This window comes from Periplaneta americana, chromosome 2, assembly GCF_040183065.1.
Source record: "Periplaneta americana isolate PAMFEO1 chromosome 2, P.americana_PAMFEO1_priV1, whole genome shotgun sequence".
Taxonomy (NCBI): domain Eukaryota; kingdom Metazoa; phylum Arthropoda; class Insecta; order Blattodea; family Blattidae; genus Periplaneta; species Periplaneta americana.
The window spans coordinates 113,718,578-113,742,483 of NC_091118.1; the positions used below are offsets into that span (position 1 = coordinate 113,718,578).

At 35.9% G+C, this 23,906-nt stretch overlaps 1 non-coding gene across 1 annotated transcript; it reads left to right on the top strand.

The window, feature by feature from the left end:
- The first annotated feature begins 1,114 nt into the window (after nucleotides 1-1,114).
- On the top strand, nucleotides 1,115-1,187 carry TRNAS-ACU (transfer RNA serine (anticodon ACU)). The gene has a single exon. It is a non-coding gene; the product is annotated as a tRNA-Ser (tRNA).
- The last annotated feature ends 22,719 nt before the right edge of the window (nucleotides 1,188-23,906 follow it).

Genomic DNA, 23,906 nt, shown 5'->3' on the forward strand with positions numbered 1-23,906 from the left:
AATATAATATAATATAATATAATATAATATAATATAATATAATATAATATAATATAATATAATTTAAGTTATTTGAAGGGTTCAGTACCATATTGGGCCAAGCGCCATTTACTGAATACGTAGAAAACAAGGGTTAAAATTAAGTTATTACCATAATTTAAAGGAAACCTATAACAAGTAAAATAAAATATACACATTAAATCTAAATGATGTCAATCTTCATTAAACTATGGTTGCATGTAATAAAATTAAGAAACAGGTTAAAGGAATTGTCATTGCACCAAATGAGTGTCTCTGGACCAAAATGATCGCATTTTAATTATTTGGATGCAATTTAAAATAAGCAACATATTAAACGATTTATCCTTCTATCAAACACGAATGTTCCCTGGATCAAATGTCCTATTTTAATTATGTAATTACTTTATATTTATTTCTAACGGGTGCAGCGGAGCGCACGGGTACGGCTAGTATATAATAAATTATAATATAAAATAATATACATTATAAAATTATGTATCAAATTCTTTTAATATTTGTATACAATATAATATAGGTATATGGTTTTACTTCTCATAGGAGTTTTGTTTTTCCATTTTCAGCGCTATCAAATTATTACATATTTTAAATTGTTGTTGCGGGTCAACTTCTCAACTCTCATTATAAAGGAACTCTAGAGTCTAGACATTAGAGTTAATGACGGATTTATTATTTCATCGGTCCAATTTATTTTATTTGAGTACATAATACGAGTATACCTAGATGTATTAATTGTATGTTTGTATTTCCGCTGTGTCGACTGCTAGCTGGTGTGATGTCAGTTCCAACGCCTGGGAGAAAGCAGAAATTCACGCTCAAACTGGTTTGAAGGTCATTGAAATCAGTCCTGCTACAACAAAGGTACCGACACGAAGTGTCCATACTGTATAATTATCTATACGCTGGTGTCCCCCTATTTTACGGGTTCTCCCGTATTTTATCCACATTTTCGTCAATCTTCTGTCTCACGTATTTGGCAGGCCTAATATTTTCTCCCGTAATTTATTTATTTTGGAGTATGAGCGAATCCAGAAATGCATATAGAGTACAATTGTGACGGTTGTCGTGTATAGTTTCTGGGGTAGCTCAGTCGGTAGAGCATTCGTGCACTAAGCGAAGGGTTCCGGGATCGATACCCGGCCCCGGAACAATTTTTCCCTTGAAATTTTTCAAGCCTGCAGATGAGTGTTAGTTGGAAGGCTGGAGGGAAAAAGATCTTTGGGGAGGCCGAGACATAGATGAGAGGATAATATTAAGATGGTTTTGAGGAATGTGGTATATGATTGTAGAGATTGGAGCAAGACCTGTTTTCAACTTCATTCATTCATTAGGTAACTCTTAACTAATAATTTAGGCCTACCGTAATAAAACTGAACGCCCGCCCGCGCTGCTACAGCTTACCGGTGAGTCGAGCAATGTATTGCGGGCAATCTGTTCCCCGACGTCTCCTGCATAGTGCGGTAACTTTTCGCTGCCCCTCTCTTTATAATGGGAGTTAATAAAACAATTAGGTAGGTTATATGCAATTTTCAGTTCTTCCATGAAGTTTAAGACGATATGAGGCTAATCTCGGAAAATCTTATGAGTTCGCTAACTAACTATTTTTGTTGAACTGAAGAGTTCGTTCAGAGTGACATCTAGCGTGCACAACTTTACTGTTAAACCATGATTCCGACATTTTGAACTCATTTCCAGTTCCCATAAATCAATTTTATTAAGAGGAACAGAGCTCAGTGAATAAATATTTTAAATATCGTATGTACAAGGACATAACAATATTTCTTCCGGGATTTTTTTCAGAACGACTTGACTCTCCTTCATGTACGTTTTACCGAGGGTGAGACTTCCACGCATGGGTGGCAGGCGTATCTCAGTAGATGATATTATGATGTATGAGAAGTAATGGGAAGGAGACAGGTCGTGACCCTTTGAATTGGTACTCTCCCACTATTCTCCTCGAGAGGCTTGTTAAATTACGAAAACCCAAGTCAGGATAGCTGATCCCTGGCATCGAACTCCAGCTAAGAGGGGGAATGATAAACATTGTTCCACCGCGCTTGGTTACAGAAATATTTTTATTAATTATGAATATTTGTGCTGAAAACAGTTGATTTCTTGAAGAATTAATGTTGAAACAATATTTTGTAACAAACCTCAAAATGACGATGCGATATGGGTTATTTATCAACAGGAAGCAGAGCGAGAGGTGTTTAACCCTTTTTATAATTTTGCTAGAAGTACCGGTCAAGATCTAATAGTGATACAGTTTCTATTTTGCTGTTATTCTCTAGACGGAACAAAAAAAAACACTGTTTTGTTGTGCTAAGAGCACAGAGGAATGTTCATCGTGATGCATTTTTGTGTAAATTTACTTCGCATTGTACACATAATACTACGCCAAAGGGATCGGCACTAAGAAGGTTAATAGCCTATCATCAGTTCACTGTTTCTCTATGTGAAAATCTCTCTCCTGGATCGGATAACTTGTGCACTATCCCACAATCAACTTCACGATACGAATATTGAATTTTTGCCGCTCAAATTTGGGATTAGGATCCCCGTGCGTCTCATTGCATCAGTACAACATATATGCCGTATGTAGAATATTCTTTTTTTCTGGGTTGGAAAATGATTGGGTAAAGGCAAAATCCCACTTTCAGAACCGAGAATATATCGCCGTTGTTCTTGGTAATTGATGTTACTACGACAATGACTGCGGAGATATCTGGTAGAAACGACGTTTAATCACAGACATTCAAACGGGTACAAGGAGTTTTCTGTACATTTCTGTGTGTTTCAGCCACGTACTGAAGACAAGCAGTGGCGGTATCATGTCGCTCTACAAACTCTGTCTCTACAAGCAGTATGAGGTGGTTTCGTAAAGCATGAGAAACAGAACTTCTTTGTTGTTCTGTTGGACAGAATGTAACCTGTTTACTTTGCTTAACGGTTCAATTAGGAGCATACAGAAACATTAATTGCCAAGCTGAATAATAATAATAATAATAATAATAATAATAATAATAATAATAATAATAATAATAATAATAATAATAAAATAATAATAGTATTATTATTACTACTACTACTACTACTGACCACTAAGTATGCGTTTCTAACATTCTTCTGTACGTGAATGAATATTGATATTTTTAGATATTCTCCCTAGAAGGATAAAATTATTAGGTTTTATCTCATTTTAATCTTCTTAATCTTTAGGGGCCGTATTCATAGACATTCTTAGCGCGGGCTTTCGGTGGATGATCAGCGAACTAACGTTTTTCGTATTCATAAGCCAGTGTCAGAGATATGATATGAATCCTATTTAGCACGCTTGTAGCGCGGGCTAGCGAAATGTCTATGAATAGCACCCTAGATGAGGGTAACAATTTATTAGTTATTCATTTAATAATAATATTGTAGAAAAACTGATTCAATATTATGTGCCAACGAACTGTTAAACGCCAGGAATTGACATGTCTTAAATCATAAGCAGGAAGAGAAAGATGACATAAATAAATGTAAGAAAGACAGCTACCTAATGGGGTTTGAAATATCGCGTGCTCTAAAGCCTTTTAATAGAACCGAATTTCTCAAAAGAGTAATGATTAAAATAGCTTAAATAACTTGTCCATAAGAAGTTTTTAATTTTTAAATACTACAAATTTCTCGACCAAGTATCGAGAGAAGAATTTAGAAAATTTCTGATTACTGTATATTCAAGAGGAAGGTTAAAAAAAGAAGCAAGAAAAATCGTATATTATTCACTGGCTCTTGATGACAGCAGTGACATTGCTGATACAGCAAAAGTTGAGATTGTTATCCGCGGGATTGATCAAGATGTTAGTATAGGAACCACCACTGGTTGTAGTTCTCATGTCAAGTACCTTTCCTCCATCTCCTTACTTCATAGGCTGTATGTCGCATGTAATCACTGCAGCTCGAGTTGGTCACCGCTGATCGACTAGTATGCAGTATTCCCTTCGACGCGCAAGGTGCACAGATATGAAATGTAGACCTATCTCAATATGTTAATCCCAAACCAATCGAAAAAAAAACAAATTACTTGGTTTCTAAGTGCTCTGTGAGTATGTACTATAGTGGACAAAAAGACTGTCGGGCTAGAATATTTCTAAGTCGAAGAATTAAATATCGCTTATATCCAGCGTCAAAAGCGCCGGTTCAAAACACAAATTTTCAAAACTGTGCAAACAAAGGTTAAACTAGCATAATCTCAAGTGTAATTTGATGCATCTCATATGAACCGCGCGTTATGACTTTATCATTTCAATGCTGGCAATGTTTTTGTCCACCATCGCACATTAAATCCGAGATTAGGCCTACTGCGAATGAACTGTCGTAGTCAAGGAGATGCACTCGGAAGAGGTTTGGAAACGGAAAGCGGGGCCCATACCTCGGTATCGCGGGCGATCTCTGAACCGTTGGAGGTATTCCGCTGTTAATAACCAACATCCGCTCCTCTGTCATTCGCAGCGACGTCGCGTGACCTCAAGCCAGTAATTAAAAGCGGAAACCGACCGGACCCACGAGGTCCGGACTTTGATACCCGGCATCAGCTGAAGGTCATAATATCCACACTGCCATCTAACAAGCTGTACGGACTCTCGAACTTTTAAAACGATCTTAATAATGAAATTGTCAAATGTGATCAAATTAATATGGCGAATATTACATTTTACATCTGTTTATATCAAACTATAATAAAAGAAGTCATATAATTTCTGTTATCTAATATATTTTTGGAGAAATGTATTTATTTATTTAATGTAATTTCATTCTACAAAGGGTAAAGGAGGAAATAATATTAAGCTAAGTTACTCTTCTGACAAAACTGAATCTTCAAAATATTATTATTTTTAATAAGTTGTTTCTGTTTAAGTGTATTTCATTTTCCAATTCTAAAGTTTATACAAAGAAACTAAATTAAAATCAACATCGAAGTAAGAAGAGAAACTGATAAGGCGAAGGAAGATTGGATGAAAGAGAAATGTAAAGAAATAGAGAATCTAGAGAGAAAAGGAAGATATGATTTAATGTACCGCGAAGAAAAATGTTTGGATTTCAAAAATATGAAAAGTAAATCCATGTGATTGATAGAGGACGAAATCGGAAATGAAATAACAGACGGACCAGGGATACTGAACAGATGGACGAAATATATACAGAAGAGTTATATGAGACAGCGAATCGTCCAGATGACTTAGCTATAGAAGACGAAGCAGCCGTATCAGAAGACCAAAAATGATTTTCTGTTCTAAGGGCAGAAGTTGAACTAGCGCTTAGGGAAATGAAGAATGGGAAAGCAACAGGAGTTGATGAAATCCTCACTGAATGAGTGAAATGCTTGAGTGAAGACAACTGATCATTGTTTCTTGTCTCTAAATTCAAAATTATTTGTTGAAGCCTCGCACATATCCGGCCGGACGAATCGATCCGAGGCGACGCAGCGAGGCCTCTCTGCGAACCTGTACAGACCGCGCACCTCGCAGCTTTAGAAACCACTCACTATAGCTCGTGCAGTCTGTATTTATGCTAGACGGACCTCACACCTCGAGCCTCGCTTACGTCGGTTCTGAAAAACCAAGTTTTAAACACAGGTGCATATATGCATTAGCCTCCTCTTCCAAAAGCAGCAAACAGTCGGCAAGACCATTGTCAATGTCAGTGGAGAAATGGGAGGAGAAACAATTAAAAGGTACCCGAAAACAGGTCCTTATAATGGAATTTGGGACTGAGTAAAACTGAATATGTGAGCTCCAAGCCTGTTGGCCACTTGTCTCACTCCGAGTTTCGCCGTTCCACTGAAGGAACTTCGGGGATTTTTGAATGAAAAATCCGGACACAACTGCGCTCAGCAACTAATCCTCCACGCGAACTCGCTTAACAAACCAAGGCTTAACAGTTTCTATTGCCAGCTACGTCCCTAGTTAGAAACGTCATCAACATCCGCTAGTAACATGGTAGATACTGATCCGGGGCTGAGCTCGGGCGTGTCTTCGAATCCCTCTTTGGCTAATTAACTGACTTTTTTTTTCGACTTTTTCTCAACTGCAAGACAAATTCCAGGTTATTACATGTTGATTCCTCAACATCATAGTGTCAAATACCATCTCGCTATCACTAATTCCACTACTGCAAATTACCTAGTACTTGGTACAGCGTCGTTAAATAACTGATTAAAACACCATAATAATGTTTCCAAGAAAGTCAATGAAAAGGACGTGAATAAAAAAAAAATATAACAATTGTGTTCTTAGGAATTTGTGTCAGTACCTACTACGAGCAGGAAACAAAGATATTTACTATGACAGTAGTTCATTGGATATCTCTCTCATTTGACACACATTTTTTACAAAGTAACTGTTTAATTGTTACTCAGCAAATGTATAATGGGAAAATATGTGTAATTTGCATTGGTCTGTTTCCTTAACGACTGGTGTACAAGGAATTCTCTTGTAAGCGGTAGTTACCAAGGAAGATATCCATCCTTAACGATGGTAAACGTGCAAGGCGGTGAGAACAGCTGCGATCGTCATGACAACGGTTCAGCTGTTATTACAGATGAAGGGTACTGAGATCGATTCGGCGACCTCCAGCTTGACGGTGAACGACTCGTAACAATGTTATCGCCGTGCCATTGTTTCCTTGCGGATGTGCTGATTGTAAATCTCTGTCTGTTATTTGTTGCTACTCACGCAAGATGGTGTTAGCGTAGAATTACAGATGCTTCGCTATTACTTTATCCAGTGGGTGTGATCTGCCCATTTCACTCCATTCATTGTAAATACGGGACAGGCGGCGCGCACTCTGTATCCGGGCTGATGGCTCCCTGGTAAAGGAAAGTGTACAATATGTACGGCCGTGGTTACTAAGACGTAACGTAAAGCCTTATCTACTCGCGGAATTCACGCACATTTCATCAAAATTTTGGATCTTAAATTAAAGGTGCGTGATTTAAGAGAAGAAGTTAAAAAATAAATTCTGGATCTTTGAATTCGCTTTCAGTTGCTCTTCTTTCATGCTTTTCTGCATTGCATAATAATAATAGTAATAGTAATAGTAATAATAATAATAATAATAATAATAATAATAATAATAATAGTAGTAGTAGTAATAATAATCCGTGGCGCTACAGCCCGTGAAGGGCCTAGACCGACCAGCCGGCTGCTGGCCTCACGTACACATGTCGAGCAGAGGTGGACGCTCATCCAACCACAATGGAGGTATCGTGTGGTTAGCACGATGATCCCCCCAGCCGTTATAGCTGGTATTCGCAACCGGATTTCGCTACTTATCGTAGCTCCCCAAGTGCATCACGATGCTGGGTGGGCACCGGTCCCATACACTGGCCGAAATCTCATGAGAAAATTTCTTCCCCCATGAGGACTCGAACCAGCGCGCATTCCGTAACGTGAGTCCTAGGCAGGATGCCTTAGACCGCGACGCCACGGCGCGGGACCATTGCATAATCTATGGTCTTCAATTTGAAGGTTGCAGTATGGCTCGAATATCGCAATTTGTTCATTGCTAAACTTCAACATATTCACACAATTTGCTATTTTCTGTTCACCCTGTCAAACTCAACTTGATAAGAATATAATATTAATTATTTTACCTACGGTATTCTCGCTTCGCTTCCATTGGCAACAGGATGCGTGCTTCAAGTTTAGTGCAAAGAACACTAATGGACCTATAAGTCCTCCCGCGCCAGTCGCATTGTTTTTCAACTCTCAAAGTTTAGTTACTGTAATTTCTTTTCATGTCAACTGTCGCTCATGACACTGATCAAGTTCAATACCATGTTCGTCATTTACATCCTAATTTAACTGGTTACTGGAAAGTCCTGACGTTTTCAAATGCTCGAAAAGGCGAGAAGGATCTAGCAGTTATCTGTACGGTACCGGTATTTCATACACCGTTGTACAATTGTTATAGTATTTCAAAGATAATTCAAAGGCTACGCAGATTGTCAAAATTCAACATTTTAGTAAGGGGCTGTTCAAGTTTCAGCATGGTGAGGCGCACTATATCGTTAAACGAATTATGAAAACAATTATTGCGTGAAATAAATAAAAATATGCATTTTCCTTTCATTCTATGGCAAACTTCCATATGCGTGAATTACGCGAGTGAATACAGTATGATTTTGAACTTCTGTAGCTGTGAGAAAAGGATTAACAGAGGACAAGGCATGGCACGAACCAATACCAAGTACAATCTGTCATACCTTAAGACAAAAAGCAATATGGCTGTTAATCAAAAGCGAAGTTTTAAATTGTAATACTCATAATGTATTGTTGTTGTTTAGTCAACTGTCCGAAGACAGATCTGAACCTCACAAGCGATGCCAAGAAGGCACCACTTATGAGGTATCTAGGCCAGGAGATGATGGGATAGAGTGGCTAGTTCCTTTCTCCCTCCAGTGCATACACCGCCAACTAGCTACATATTACACTAATCAGACTTCAGATGCATACAAACAGTTGTTATTCCTCTGACATATAGCCTAAGTTATCGTCAAGGGAGATGTACTGATAATAGATATAGGCCTACACATCAGCCAGAACCTCAATCAGAGGATATAATTTATTAATATGATGGATATTAGAGATTTTGCTTAACGCAAAATTATATATCATCTATAAGAAATGTTGTTTTAAGAACCAAGTATTCGCCGTGTAAATCATATAATACACATTTTATGTAAATAATTTACGTCGCGTAAAAAGGCTAATATTTTGCACCATATTCTACGCGGCATAATAAATTTTTTCATGAAAGTAAATTAATAAGTTATAGGTCATTCGTTATCTCGTAAAACCAAATGTTTGCATATAGTAGAATGTTATGGTGGAGGTAAGCTAGCTCCTTAGCTACAAGTAGAAGCGTAGCGAGGGAAAAAAGCTTCTGAGTCCACTTTCTTTTTCTCCTGATGCGCAGGTAGGTTTCACGAGATAACGAATGGTCTATACATACACTATTATATCTTTGAAGACGCTGTGTTGCTGTGTTCTTAATTAGCTAACCACAAATTACAGGTATACATTTTGCGCAGGTTTTATTTTCAAATTTTTTTAAATAAAACCAGAACTTTTTATGTGGGTTTTAAATACCGTCATTAGGGGTTACTTTGATATTGGGGGCTACTTTGATAACCACTTCGATCGATTACTAAAATCGAATTCGCGCGAAAGATATCAGAATGTGGCCAACTTTGGATCTCGTGTTGGCAGCTCCGTTAAACTAGTTATGAGATAGCGACGGTGCTATATAAATACTGCATGTTGTAGAGGAGAAATTAAATATTTTGTGGTTTATAAAGTGAATGAGGATTTCTGATACCTGCAAAACTTTGAAGCTACACAGGTAAGCATACTTATAAATGAATATTCAATTCTATCTTCAAATAAAGTAGTTCTTTGGCATTTAAAGTGTTGCTTGCCGTTTACTTGAAAGTTGCAGTATGCACACCAGTTACGTTGAAGAGTCACGGGGTAACTTTGATAGAGAGGATGGGGCTAAATTGATAATCTAGTCAAACATTTAAAATTACATTTATATTGTTTTAAACGTTATCGCTGTCCGTCCAGAGCTACTATGGTGCGAGATTATAAAAAGGAACTAGGTTCTCGCCCGTACAAAAAATGTTCAGATTTTTCAAAGGAGCCTGGCAACATATTTTGATGGAGTGGAAAGAGAAAAATCCTCAATTTTCAACTGTAACCAAGGCTATTTTTCCAAGCTTGTTGAAGATATCATTTATCCACATGGATAAGACGAAGTTACAGACAAATATTAGTAAACAATCATTGCCCGGAGATACGGAACATTCAGAAATAAAACACATTTTGATAAAACAGTTTCTTTTCTACTGGCATTTGTCCTTGCAATAAGAAAGAAGGCCTAAAAAAATTCCGGAGCCTGTAGAAGTTGTTGAACAACAAGTTGAGAGTTGCCTCATGGCATTTCTTCAACAACACTGATTTGGGAATTCTAGTACAGCTGGCTCTATGATGAGAAAAAAGAGACGACTCAATGTTGAATCAGGTAAGAGTATAGTTACTGCGTCTACTTCAAACAACAAAGGCAGCAATGATGACGAAGAGCCTCAGATGATTTGTGTAAATAGGCAGATCAAAGTTTCAGGCCCCATAATTCCAGAAGATGCTAACATATGAAATAGAGTCAGAAAAGCCAAAAACAGGAAATTTCATCCTTGCTAAATTTCTTTATATAAAGATAAGAAAATCTTCACACATGTCTTTGAAATTGTGGACATGGCATCAAATGGGATAGTGATTCATGGTCTGAAAAGAGCTGATGAGAGTGAAACAAAATTTAAGCCAATTGACAGAACATTTCTACCATTTCAATGCAACACATCATCAAGATTTTACCTTCTTCAGTCGCAGAACTAACTGACAATTCCATGATTTATCTCTTCCCTATTGTTCTTGAATTCAAGTAAATTCTAGTTTTGTTTCCATTATTTTTATGAAAAGTTGATTTAGTTTGTAGTCTAGATTAATTTTATTATTTATGAGATTGGTAATGTTTTGCTAGAACAAATTTGATTTCAACAATTTATATAATTTTCTATGTCTATTATAATGTACAGTGAGCCTTTGTACTTTTCTTGCAAATGAAAAACTAATGTGGTATTTGAAATGTCCTTTAAATATAATTTCATTTGCTTAATTTGCCCTGATTTACCTCTATAATAGCAAATCTCACAACTTTAGTTTGACTCTATTATGTCATCTTCGGGTTACTACGGAAATTTGGCTTTAAATAATGGTATATCAAAGTAGCCCCCATCACAGTTTAGCTTTGATAGTATGGTCTTTATTTTTTTTCACGGGTACAAATCAACACATTTATTTTCTTAGAAATAAGATAGCAAGGTAAAGACAGACTGATATCTACATATTTTTTATATGTTAAAATACTAAAAAATTAAACTGTAACCATAAAAAAATGTAAGTTAAATCTATCAAAGTAGCCCCACTTGACGGTACTATCACGTTTTACCTATAGGATATACTGTGGAATATTTAAATTAAAATTGTAATTTACAGTTAATTAGTTAATGCCTTGTAAATGAGAAATCACTTTCCACAGGTTAGATATTATCATACTTGCTATGCAAAGGTCTTCCTGCGTACGACATGTCTTCAATTATTATTTTTAATGCAGGATCTTACTAATTTCAATATCACTTATTACAAACCCTTACTGAACGCTTTGGAACTATGCTGTGAACTGAAGTTGATTATGTCCTCTGGGAAAGTGTCCACAGAGTTTTTAAAAGAAAACAGAGTTTGTGTTTTCTCTTTTAATATTGGTCTCTCTGAACAGGGCTTCTTCCGTCAGAGGATAAAGGAAAATAAACGAAGTCAGCATTACGCACAAATACGCTACCCATTGTCACATTGATGTAAGGAGTTTGGCTAAAATATATACGTAAAGACAAAAAATACCGATGAAAACCAAGAGATGTACAATGAAAAATGATAAAACCGTCGCCAGCCTTTGATGACTAGTAAACTCTAGAATCTATACCGGCCCGGCGAGTAGCTAAGCAACACGAGGAAACATTGTTTGGTGTCGGCTTAAGTTTCAAAGGACAGAAGAAATGAAGGCTTAATATGAAGAGCTCGAGTGAATTACACAATTAATGCGTGCTGGTAACCTGGGAACCCGATTACAACATGTGTCAATTTATTACATTTTTTAAATTTATAACAGACAGAGTTTGGAATTGAACGGGTTACATCAACTTCTTGTCTATGCGGATGACGTGAACATGTTAGTAGAAAATCCACAAACTATTAGGGAAAACACGGAAATTTTACTTGAAGCAAGTAAAGCGATAGGTTTGGAAGTAATCACGAAAAGACAAAGTATATGATTATGTCTCGTGACCAGAATATTGTACGAAATGGAACATAAAAATTGGAAATTTATCCTTTGAAAAGGTGGAAAAATTCAAATATCTTGGAACAACTGTGACAAATATAAACGACACTAGGGAGGAAATTAAACGCAGAATAAACATGGGAAATACCTGTTATTATTCGGTTGAGAAGCTTTTGTCTTCTAATCTGCTGTCAAAAAATCTCAAAGTTAGAATTTATAGAATAGTTATATTACCGGTTGTTCTGTATGGTTGTGAAACTCGGACTCTCACTTTGAGAGAGGAACAGAGATAAAGGGTGTTTGAGAATAAGGTCCTTAGGAAATATTTGGTGCTAAGATGGATGAAGTTACAGGAGAATGGAGAAAGTTACACAACGCAGAAATGCACGCATTGTATTCTTTACCTGACATAATTAGGAACATTAAATCCAGACGTTTGAGATGGGCAAGGCATGTAGCACGTATGGGCGAATCCACAAATGCATATAGAGTGTTAGTTGGAACACCGGAGGGAAAAAGACCTTTGGGGAGGCCGAGACGTAGGTGGGAGGATAATATTAAAATGAATTTGAGGGAGGTGGGATATGATAATAGAGACTGGATTAATCTTGCACAGGATAGAGACCGATGGCGGGCTTATGTGAGGGCGGCAATGAACCTCCGGGTTCCTCAAAAGCCATTTGTAAATATGTTGTAAGTATGGCATAAATTAAGCATTTTTACGCGTGTTTTGCGTGTCGTGTAAAAACAATTTTTTTACGCGTAACTTTCCAGTCCTTGAGTAACCACACATATTCAACAACGAAATCAATAAATTGAGTACCGTATAATAAATTTACGATAAAGTGTAAATTTTAAACACTACATATAATGCTGAGTTGAAAATTGCATCGCGTTTCTGATAACCTACAAACAATAATTTCCGATTCGTGTCACATTTGAACATCTCATCTGAATTTAAAATATGCACTGTAGTGACCAACCGTGAAATTAATTAATTTATTGTCTAAAACATGCAACATTACATTCTGTATTTTTTAAGTTGCTTATTTAACGACGCTGTATCAACTACTAGGTTATTTAGCAACGATGAGATTGGTGATAGCGAGATGGTATTTGGCGAGATGAGGCCGAGGATTCGCCATAGATTACCTGGAATTCACTTTACGGTTGGGAAAAACCTCGGAAAAACCCCAACCAAGTAATCAGCCCAAGCGGGGATCGAACCCGCACCCGAGCGCAACTTCAGACCGGTAATCAAGAGCCTTAACCGACTGAGCCACGCCGGTGGCTTACATTATGTAGCATGTACTGGTTACTAAATAGTCATCCATAGAAAAACTTTAACAATATTTTTTATGAACTACTAGAATTTGTAAAGTATATAAAGATACAAAAAAATATTGTTCTCTTAGTAGATATTTCTTTGCTGCTGAGTTTGAATTCTTCAAGTTTTGTCACATTTACCAAAATTCCCTGTTAAGCGTCTTCACATATTTTTCTCTTCTGATTTCTATATTTCTTATCTAATTCTTTTAAAATATTATTTTCATTTGAAAGCTATAGTAGCCTACATATATTTGTTAATGCGATAAAAAATATTGGACAACACTTTAACACCAATTCTTGTCTTCCTTTCAGTATCTGCATACGATCCATAATGTTGTCTGTCATCTGATATCTTCTTTTGTCCCGAACGTTTTTCCTCTTTCACCGTTCCTTTCAGTGCCTTCTTTAGTAGGCATTTTCTTCTTAGCCAGTGATTCAGTCAATTTCTTTTCCTCTTCCTGAACAGTTTCAGCATTAATATTTCTGAAGATGGAAATTAGAATGAAATACAAAGTTAGCACAACGTAATGAAATAAAATGTTTTCATTCATGTTGTAAATACATTCAAAACATCCATTTGTTAGACGATTTTCCCACTTTTTCTTTCATTCATTCATTCATTCATTCATTCATTCATTCATTCATTCTCTGATTCGTTCAATTATTAAGGCATTCGTTTATTTTATCATTCCTAGAATCATCCATTATTTCATCGATTTAATTATTCATTCGTTCACTCGTTCATTGATTAAGTCCTTCTGTATTTAATTAACTGTGTTATTTGCTCATGTTCTCATTTGTCTTTGATGAGTACTTTCACAAACCATTGATTATTCCATTTATTAAATTACGAATTTTTCAGTTCCATCGCTTATTTATTCATTTACTCATTCATTTTCCATTCATTTATTCACCTATTCGCTCATTTATTATTTCTTTAACTTTTTATTTCATTAATAATATTGCTTTTCACTTAATCTTCCATTCATATTGCAAGATTTACAAATTATGTAATTAAGAGATCTGAATAATTTCGAGGGAAAAATTGTTCTGGGGCCAGGTATCGAACCCGGGACCTTTGGTTTAACGTACCAACGCTCTACCAACTGAGCTACCCGGGAACTCTACCAGACTCCGATCCAATTTTTCCCTCTATGTTCACAGACCTCAAAGTGGGCTGACAGCTGTCAAGCAACCAACGTTGAGTGCACACTAACTCTGTGTGACTTAAATTGTGGCTTTCTGTTAATGAACAGTGACGTGTATTATGCAAATCAAACTTTCAGGTATAACTCCCTGTAAAGTTGATTTGAATAATATTTCGAGGGAAAAATTGTTCCGGGGCCAGATATCGAGATCTCTTCAACTCTAGGATGTCTTGCCAAATCACTAAAACAATACGGATGAACGGAGACCAAGTAGTGGATCAGTTAACTGACGACATTAACAAGGGGATCATAATTGTTATATCCCAGTGAAATTATGTAATACTTGTACAAAATTAAGCGTCTGAGGCTGTTTTTTGTTTTTGTTTATTATTTCGACTTTTCCTGCATTCTTGCTGTTCTATTGCGTCACCACCACTGTAGTTAAATTGCGAAACTAGGTGAAAAATAAATATACATATATACGTATAGGTAAATAAAATACTGGAAGATTAAGGATAGAGTGATGCAATCCCTGATTTAACAACAATAATAATCTTATTCTGACACATCCACTCGCAAGCGTTGATGTAGGGTAATATTAATGTGATGTCGAATACCCACATTGAAGCATCCTTCACTCTTTAATCTCAATAACATGTAGGGCGATCCAGAAGGAATAGTAATTAATATTTTACAGGATGATAGTACGCACTATTCTGGGAAAAATGTTCTATCACTTGTGAGATTCAGATCTGTCTTCGGACAGTTAACTAAACAACAAATAACAATTATTATTATTATTATTATTATTATTATTATTATTATTATTATTATTGTCTGTGTATGTATGTATTTATTCACACTGCAAATGGGTATATACCCGGAGGCAGTGGTAACTAATTACACTCAATAATGACATTAATAAGAAACACAATTAATAATAAATTAATAATACCACTAATAATAATTAATACTAATAATAATATAATAATAATAGTAACAACAGGGAGCATCCTAAATTAAATGAAGCACGATCACTAAAAATAACATTTAAAGTAAATCTAATTTGTATCTTAACCCTAAGTTCGAACTAAAACGGACGAGTATGATATGTTCATACCTACACAAGTACCTTTCAGCAATACTCTCATTTCGCTGACAACTCACTCACTGCACTGGAACTACGACACATTTCACTGATTTTTATCCTGAGTTCACTAACACTTCAAAAACATTTCACTGTTCAAATACTTTGTACTGCCACTATAAACTATAAAACTTCACTGACACAAACATACTTCACTTACACAATACACTTCACTGACACAATACACTTCACTGACACAATACACTTCACTGACACAATACACTTCACTGGCACAACACACTTCACACTTCACTGACACAACACACTTCTTCACTGATACAACACTTCAAATAAAAAAATATCAATTACACCCTTTAAATAGTGTGTATAATATACTACCGTCTATTAGAAAAGTCTTTAAGTCTATTATTATTATTATTATTATTATTATTATTATTATAGACAAAATCGATAAGAATAAGGTCTGGGGACCTTGGTGGCTAGAGATCGTTGAAGGCTCTGCCTTGTGTATTATTCTTTAATTCAATAATTCTTTTTTCTTTTTGTTCAAGTTGTTTATTTTTTATGTATTTCACCAATTTTACCGATGTCCTTCCACCTTTATCTTCCTCTTCTTTTCTCTTTTCGTCCCTTCTTTCTTCGTTTTCTTTTGTCTTTCCTTCTTTTTCCCGCCTGAAGTGAACTTGTCTCGTTCTTTTGTTAGTTATTTCAGTCGTATTTAATTCAGTCTGTCTGCTTTCTTTATTTTTTTCCATTACTTTTATTGCTACGTTCTTTCTTTGTTTCCTTTCTTCTTTCTTTCTTCGTCCCTTTCGCATCTTAACCTCTCTGTACAATTATGAGCTCGACTCAGTGTGCGAGCGGCCTGTCTCATTGTTCCTGTGGGACAAATCGCGGCCCCCGGCTCGCACACGCTACACCGTGGGACACGCGGCTCAACTTGTGAATGAAGTCAGAGCGTGACCAGACCATCTTACTACGGAGGCTATTCAGGGAACATGCCGACCACATCGAGTGACTTCCAGTTCCTAAAATTGAGGAACATCAGATTAATACGCTTGGACAACATTTTAGCGCATAGATGTGTCACAATGCTTCTTCGGCATAGCCGGTTTCCTTTCAGAACTTCTATTTCTCATACCGATACACTTCACCACCGTCACCTCTTCTCACAAAACCTTATTGTTTCATTTTTATGCTTACACAAATAGTGTACCGTACATTGAGGAGAAAATAACTTAAAATGTTATGCGTACAATTGAATTTCTTCTTCTTCCTACAATATTTCTCCATTCCTTGGACTTATCTTCCCAAATACCAATTCCATCGATGCTAGGTAACCAAAGTCGTTAAATATACAGTTTAAAATATTCACATTAGTATCTTGTCGATTTTGCTCACTCTTGACAAAAGAGCTGTGCGCCTATCAGGTGGATAGTAAAGACATCTGACAACATCTTTTAAAAAGTAATTTTTATTGTAAGTTGGCTGACCATTACACTTAGCAGATAGCCTATATGTGTTTGAGTCTACTCTTCAAACCCTTCATTTTAGTATAAGTTTCAGTTGAAATATCGCCTTTCCCTATTTCGAACTCTCCTTGAAAGTACTGTGATTTAGTGAAGAGTGCTACTATTTTTTTTCTTGGTTTAGTAGGCCCCACTGTTTACTTTCAAGTCATTGGATGTTTCCCTTTTTTAATTTCACATCTTGGAGGTAAAACAGATCTCCTTCACATAGGATTCGTGAAAGTGTAAACTATTCTGAAACCCTGGTAAAAGGACAAATGATTTTGAAGATAAAGAATGGCGACAAATAGATCTAAATACAAAAGTGTCGAAAAATGTTAACACCGTATGCTGTATCTCAACTAAATCTTTTGAGTAAGTACAGTGGAATCTCGTAAGTTCGACAGAACAGAATTGAAAGTTCTGACCAATAAGGGTAGTGGGCGTGACAGGTGAAATGAATACAAATTCTTATTGGTTATCCATCAACGAATACAGTACTGTACTTGCATTTCCTGCCCGCCCCGAGACTTGTGTATGCGCTTCTAGTACCACAGTGGGTTTCGACAGTTCCGTCTCACAAATGGCACAATTCTCAAATAGAAAAAGAAGAGTTCATTAATTTAAAATCAATGATCAATATGGATGTCCTAATCAATAAAATATTCTGTTTTCCTTTAAAAAAAGTATCACTACAAGATACAGGACCAATTTCCATTCAAATGGCAAACCCATTTCTTAGTGCCCGTATAGGGACGTGTCTAATTCCCCTACGTAAGCAGTCGAACTATGGGATGTCGAACTTGATTTCTGACGAATTTAAGAGCTTCCACTGTATATTATCTTTCTATTTATTTTTTAGGGTAATTAACTCACTTACTTACTTACATACTTACTTACGGGTTTTAAGGAACCCGCAGGTTCATTGCCGCCCTCATATAAGCCCACCATCGGTCCCTATCCTATGCAAGATTAATCCAGTCCCTACCATCATATCCCACCTCCCTCAAATCCATTTTAATATTATCCTCCCATTTTTTCATAACAAGTTTTTTTTTATGGTGATGGGTTGTTAGCCCTTCGCCCAACCTCCAAGCTGGAGGACCACACCTTATCGGCTGTACCTTGTTTTTAATTTCGGGTTGACTTTTGATTTGGTGTCTACATTTAATACATATCAGTATTGATTGGAATCTTGAAACTCAAAGAATTTGACGGTATTTTTTACCCATCAGTAAAAAAGAATGCAACAAAAACTAAGATCTTATTTGAAGGGCTCAGAGCCAAACGCGACTAACCCACAATTACAAAATTAGTAAATAAAGAGTTGAAATTAAGAGGATCCTGACAAAAATGATTGGTTTCACAATTTATTTTAATTGATCTACATTGAATAAATACGAAAAATATCATTCATCTATAACAACAATGTATAGTTTTGAAAAAAGGCTTAATAATGAACAATACAAAATTGTGGGTTGGTCGCCTTTGGCTCTGAGCCCTTCATTTAATAGTCAGAGTCAGTGGTTGATGATATTGCGATATGGAAAACAAACTCGAATTGTGAAATGTGCATAACGATGGAAATCTATTTCTGCCTCACAGTCGTTTTGTGCAGCGGAGTCTGGATTTTTGCCCTGCAAGATCTTCCTGTACTCGTTTCCGTGTTTGTGGAACGCCAGGAATTCGTGATAGGAGCTAGCTGTCTGGATTCGAAGGCGGGACATTTCGTCGTAATGCATGGGCTGCCTCACATAATTCGTGAGCTTAATATGCAAAGGGGAGATCGTATCACAGCCTTCTGAATGTGGACTGTTCTCGCGATGCATGTCGGATAATGATAACGTTTGTTGTGAGGAAGTTATTGTAATAACCACTGGGGGCAGCTCGCTCGCCGGAACGGTTGGCGGGCACTTTCACACCTGCCGAATTGAAATGGGACTAGAATCCGTGCAGTGATTTAACAAGTAACAGAAATTGCAGTTCTTTAGCTAACAACCGCAGTAGAGGTCATTCTATAATAAATTGAGAGTGGAAAGATTGTAGGACATGAAGAAACTTGCCTTAGTCCACAAACCTTACTGATTCTGGAAGATATCTATCTAGTGAGAATTCCTTGTTTCCGCTCACATTGTGTCATAGAATAATAATTATTTCTTTCTTATCCAGGTATCATACAGGGTTCGAATTTATTTGCAATATTTAGAAGTCTTCAGATATTTCATCTAATGAAATTCAAGAGTTTTTGGTAAAACAACCATAGTCCAAAAACATAAATTTTCGGGAGACACACGCTCTCGTCATGAAACAATACTAACAATACCATCCCATCGCACCTCCTCATACTCATCCTCTTTCACAATAGCCCTGCGAAGACTCTGGAATTCGCTACCTGCTAGCATCAGGGACTGTCGAAATAAAATTGAATTCAAAGCAAACTTGCTAGGCACCTGGTCAGTAATTGAAACTCGTTTAGACATGGTTTCTTGTAAACAGTTTCTTTAATCTATCACAAAATATTTCAATATCCGGTGATTTCATCACTATACAATTTTGTTATTCTATGTTTAATTTGTAATTCAGTAAATATAAAATATTCTTTGTTTTTCTATGGTAAATTATCTAGCTTTCATTAGTCAGGTAATCTTTTAGAACTTTGATTTTTATTGTAATTGTAATTGTAATTTAATACTAATTGTAATTTTGTTTGTAATTGTAATTGAAAATGTAATACTAATTGTAATTTTATTCTTCATATTATAGTTGGAATCTCCTGGTAGAGAGGCAGAGAAGGCCTGACGGCCTTAGCTCTACCAGGTTAAATAAATAAATACTAATACTAAAAAAAACTATATGGCATAGCATGCCATTTCTTAAGGCGTTATAGGAACTTGGGAAAACTTATAACTTAAATTGTCTCACAGAAATACATTGGTAAATATAGGTATAACTGTGAACAATGGTTGTTTTAAGAACAAAGTTCCTCTCATTAACTTGCAAGTTCTTTACTCTGTTAACTTTTAGGTAATTACCTGGTTGACTAGTTTCGAAGTGTTATCCTTCATTATCCAAAGCCAAGTCCAAAGTTGACTAGGATTTGGATGATGAAGGATAACACTTCGAAAGTAGTCAACCAGGTAATTACCTAAAAGTTAACACTATAAAGAAGCTGCAAGTTAATCAGTGATTATCTAAATGTTGAAAGTATACAGTGTTTTAATTAAGTATGGAATATTGCTAATAACTCTTTATATATTAATTTTATGAAAGAATACAAAAAACAAAAGTTTTTGGAGGTATCTTACTAAAACTGATCGCTATGGTCTCACAAAAGTATTGGTTCATGTACAGAGTGTGACAAAAATAACACTTTTTTTTAAATGACATTATATATTAAATTTATTATTTTTGAAATAACCATTCAATTTTACATACAAATAGAAGTTTGACTCAGCATAAATGATTAACACTCTCTTGTAAATGTTATGGTTCTTTCAAATGCTTTGATATGTAACACAAAACAAATGTGTGTTTTCATATGGAATAGGCCATGAAACAAACAAAACAATAACATAAATCAACAATGATTGGAAAAAGAGGTCACATTGAATGGCCAGCTAGATCAACTGAGCTCAACCCATTGGATTTCTTCCTGTGGGGTTACTTAAAGTCCAGACCGAACAGTATTGAAGACCTGAAATTAAGGATTAGTAATGAGATGGAACTGATCACTCCTGAAACTGTGAGAAAGTCAATGGCCTGCTTTCGTGATAGACTGAGGCATTGTTTGTAAGTGAATGGTTCTCATTTTGAACATTTGTTATAATTTTAAACATCCTCTGAAACAGTTACGTTATTGTTTTTTTTTTTTTTGTTTCATGGCCTACTCCATATGAATACATACATTTATTTTGTATTACATCATCAAATCATTTGAAAAAACCATAACATTTACAAGAGAGTATTCATCATTTATGCTGAGTCAAACTTCTTTTTGTATGTAAAATTGAATGGAGATTTCAAATATGTAAAATTTAATATACGGTGTTATTTAAAAAAAGTGTTATTTTCTGCCACATTCTATAATATGTGAATCAATACTTTTGTGAGACCACAGCCATAAGTTTTAGTTAGATATCTCCAACTTTTGTTTTTGGCATTTTTTCATAAAATTAATATATAAAGAGTTATTAGCAATATTCTATACTTAATTAACACACTGTATGTAGAACAATGAAGAAAATATTATCTGTTGTGGCTGAAGTATGCCTCGCCTTTAATCTTCTTTTTCTTTATTATATCATCTTATTCCGCACCTAAAGATGATTTCATAACTAATACAACAATTTACGTGCTAAAGTATTTGTCTTTGAGGTGGTTTTGTCACGTAAATATGAAACAGTACTGCCGATCTACTATAGTTAAAAATTGTATGAATAAATGTTTCAATATTATGTGAAGAGGATATTTGTAAATGCTACCATCGTCCTGAACAATGACTGTTTTCACAAAAAAAAAAAAAAAAAAATTGGACTATGGTTGTTTTATGAAAACTAGTGAAAATTTCCACTCCTGTAACATAAAACTATTTTTTTTCATTAACAATTAATTCAGTAGATGGCCGCCGAAATACGCTCACCACTTGCTTAATATCTCAAATTTGCATTTTATGAACTATGGTTCTTTTTTTTCTAAAAACAATTCAATTTTTCACAGTTGGAAGTCGAGATATACAGTTATAATTGTATTACCTATTATTGCGGAGCCAGACCAATTTCTTTCACCCAAACTATGTTCTTTTCTATCGCTATACCTTAAGTGCAGTAAATTAGATTTCCAATCTACGTGTATTTTTTATAATTTCTTTATATCTTGCATCAATTTGCATACTAGATGTGAAGTATGCCAAATCTTTGAAATTTCGTTCCTCGCATGTTGTTAACATAAACTACAATTCGGAATTTCATTGTCACAATGACGCAAGAATTTTAATGAAGAAAACATAATTTGGTATGACTCTATAAGACGTCAGGGTGACTATTTTGATTACCTTTTCAGAGAAGCTGTGTGAGAGTCTGTGATAAAATTTCTTGGTCTCCATAATTCTAAGACTCATTACCTTAATTTCTTCTAAGCCTGTAATGTAGACGTTTATTGAATTACCGCGCGATAAAATTTTATGGTTATGATAAGCCAGTACTAATTAAATTATTCTAACTCGGCATTTAAGACTTTGAATACAGTGAAGTGTATGCGATGAAATTTTGTGGTCATAATAATTCAGGTGTTGAAATTATTTAGTAGATGTATGAAGGATAGTTATTATTTGAATTTCAGAGTTTTGATAATGTGTACCAATGTAATTGCACTACAGCTGCTTTCATTACACATCTATACGTATACTTACTCGTGGCGTTTTGTTACATTTCAAATTCTTGTAATACACACAAAAAAAAAACAAAAACAAAAAAAAGTATTTAATATCCAGAAAAGATAGAGTAAATTAATTTTTATTTTTGTACTCTAACCTCCACATCGCTTACAGCCTTGAATGAGAGATAATCTTTCTTTCAACGAACTGTCATCAGAAGCTTTACTTCGAATAGTTCATATTTAGGCAATATGAGACACAAAATTCACCATAATGAAATAAATGAAGTTTTTTTTAGCGAGATACTGAATTTAAGATACTTGTACATTGTATGATTGACCTGCGGTGGCTGAGAGGTCAGACCTTCAGCCTGTCATGCAGGCGGTCTGGGTTCGAGTGACACTTGTGGCGCACAAGGTCACAGCTGAGTATTTTCTCGGGGTTCTTCCGTTTTCACATATTAAGCATCTACATAATTCCGTGAACATTTCTCCATTTCGTCATCATTCCATAGCATTACCCGAACGCCATCTGGTGATATAGTGGACTAGCCTAAGGACGAGTGGGGTTGCTTGCTCACCTGTGTACGCAACGAACCTTGATGTAATCAGTCGGTGTGGATTTGGGAATGCGCCTAGATTGCGGGTTAGCCCAATATAATTTAAGATCGCAGTGTCCCCTCTCCCAAAATTTCATTCCATTCCATGTTATGATTTCATAATTCAATATTTTTTTAAGTAGGTTATTTTACGACGCTGTATCAATGTCTTAGGTTATTTAGCGTCTGAATGAGATGAAGGTGAAAATGCCGGTGAAATGAGTCCGGGGTCCATCACCGAAAGTTGCCTAGCATTTGCTCAAATTGGGTTGAGGGAAAACCCCGGAAAAAACCTCAACCAGGTAACTTGCTCCGACCAGGATTCGAACCCGCGCCACCTGGTTTCGCGGCCAGATCCGCTAACCGTTACTGAACAGGTGTGGACAATTCAATAGCAATAGTAGCAGTAGTAGTGGTAGTAGTGAGGGTGATGGGAGCGGTGAGAGCGGTGACAGTGATAATAGTATTTTATTTTACAACACTTTCAACTGCAGAGTTTATTCAGCGTTGAGATTCAACGTGCGCGATAAATGGCCAACAGATTTTACCTGGAACCCTCTCTCAGAAGGATGTTATACGTGCTATAAACATAAGCTTATAGTGCGTTTGATATTGTCCGCAACCGTGCTTCATGCGAGTCCAGTGCAGGCAGTAGGGGAGAGTCGGGTAGTATCGAACATCGGGTAGTATCGGACAGTGCGTTTTTTCATCTACTACCATATGGTAGTACCTGAATGACATGGTTACGTTTCTCTATGCGACGTCACAGAAACGTAACCATGTCAATCAGGTACTATCATCGTGTGGTAGATGAAAGAAACTCACTGTCCGGTATTATCCGATGTCCGATACTACCCGACTCTCC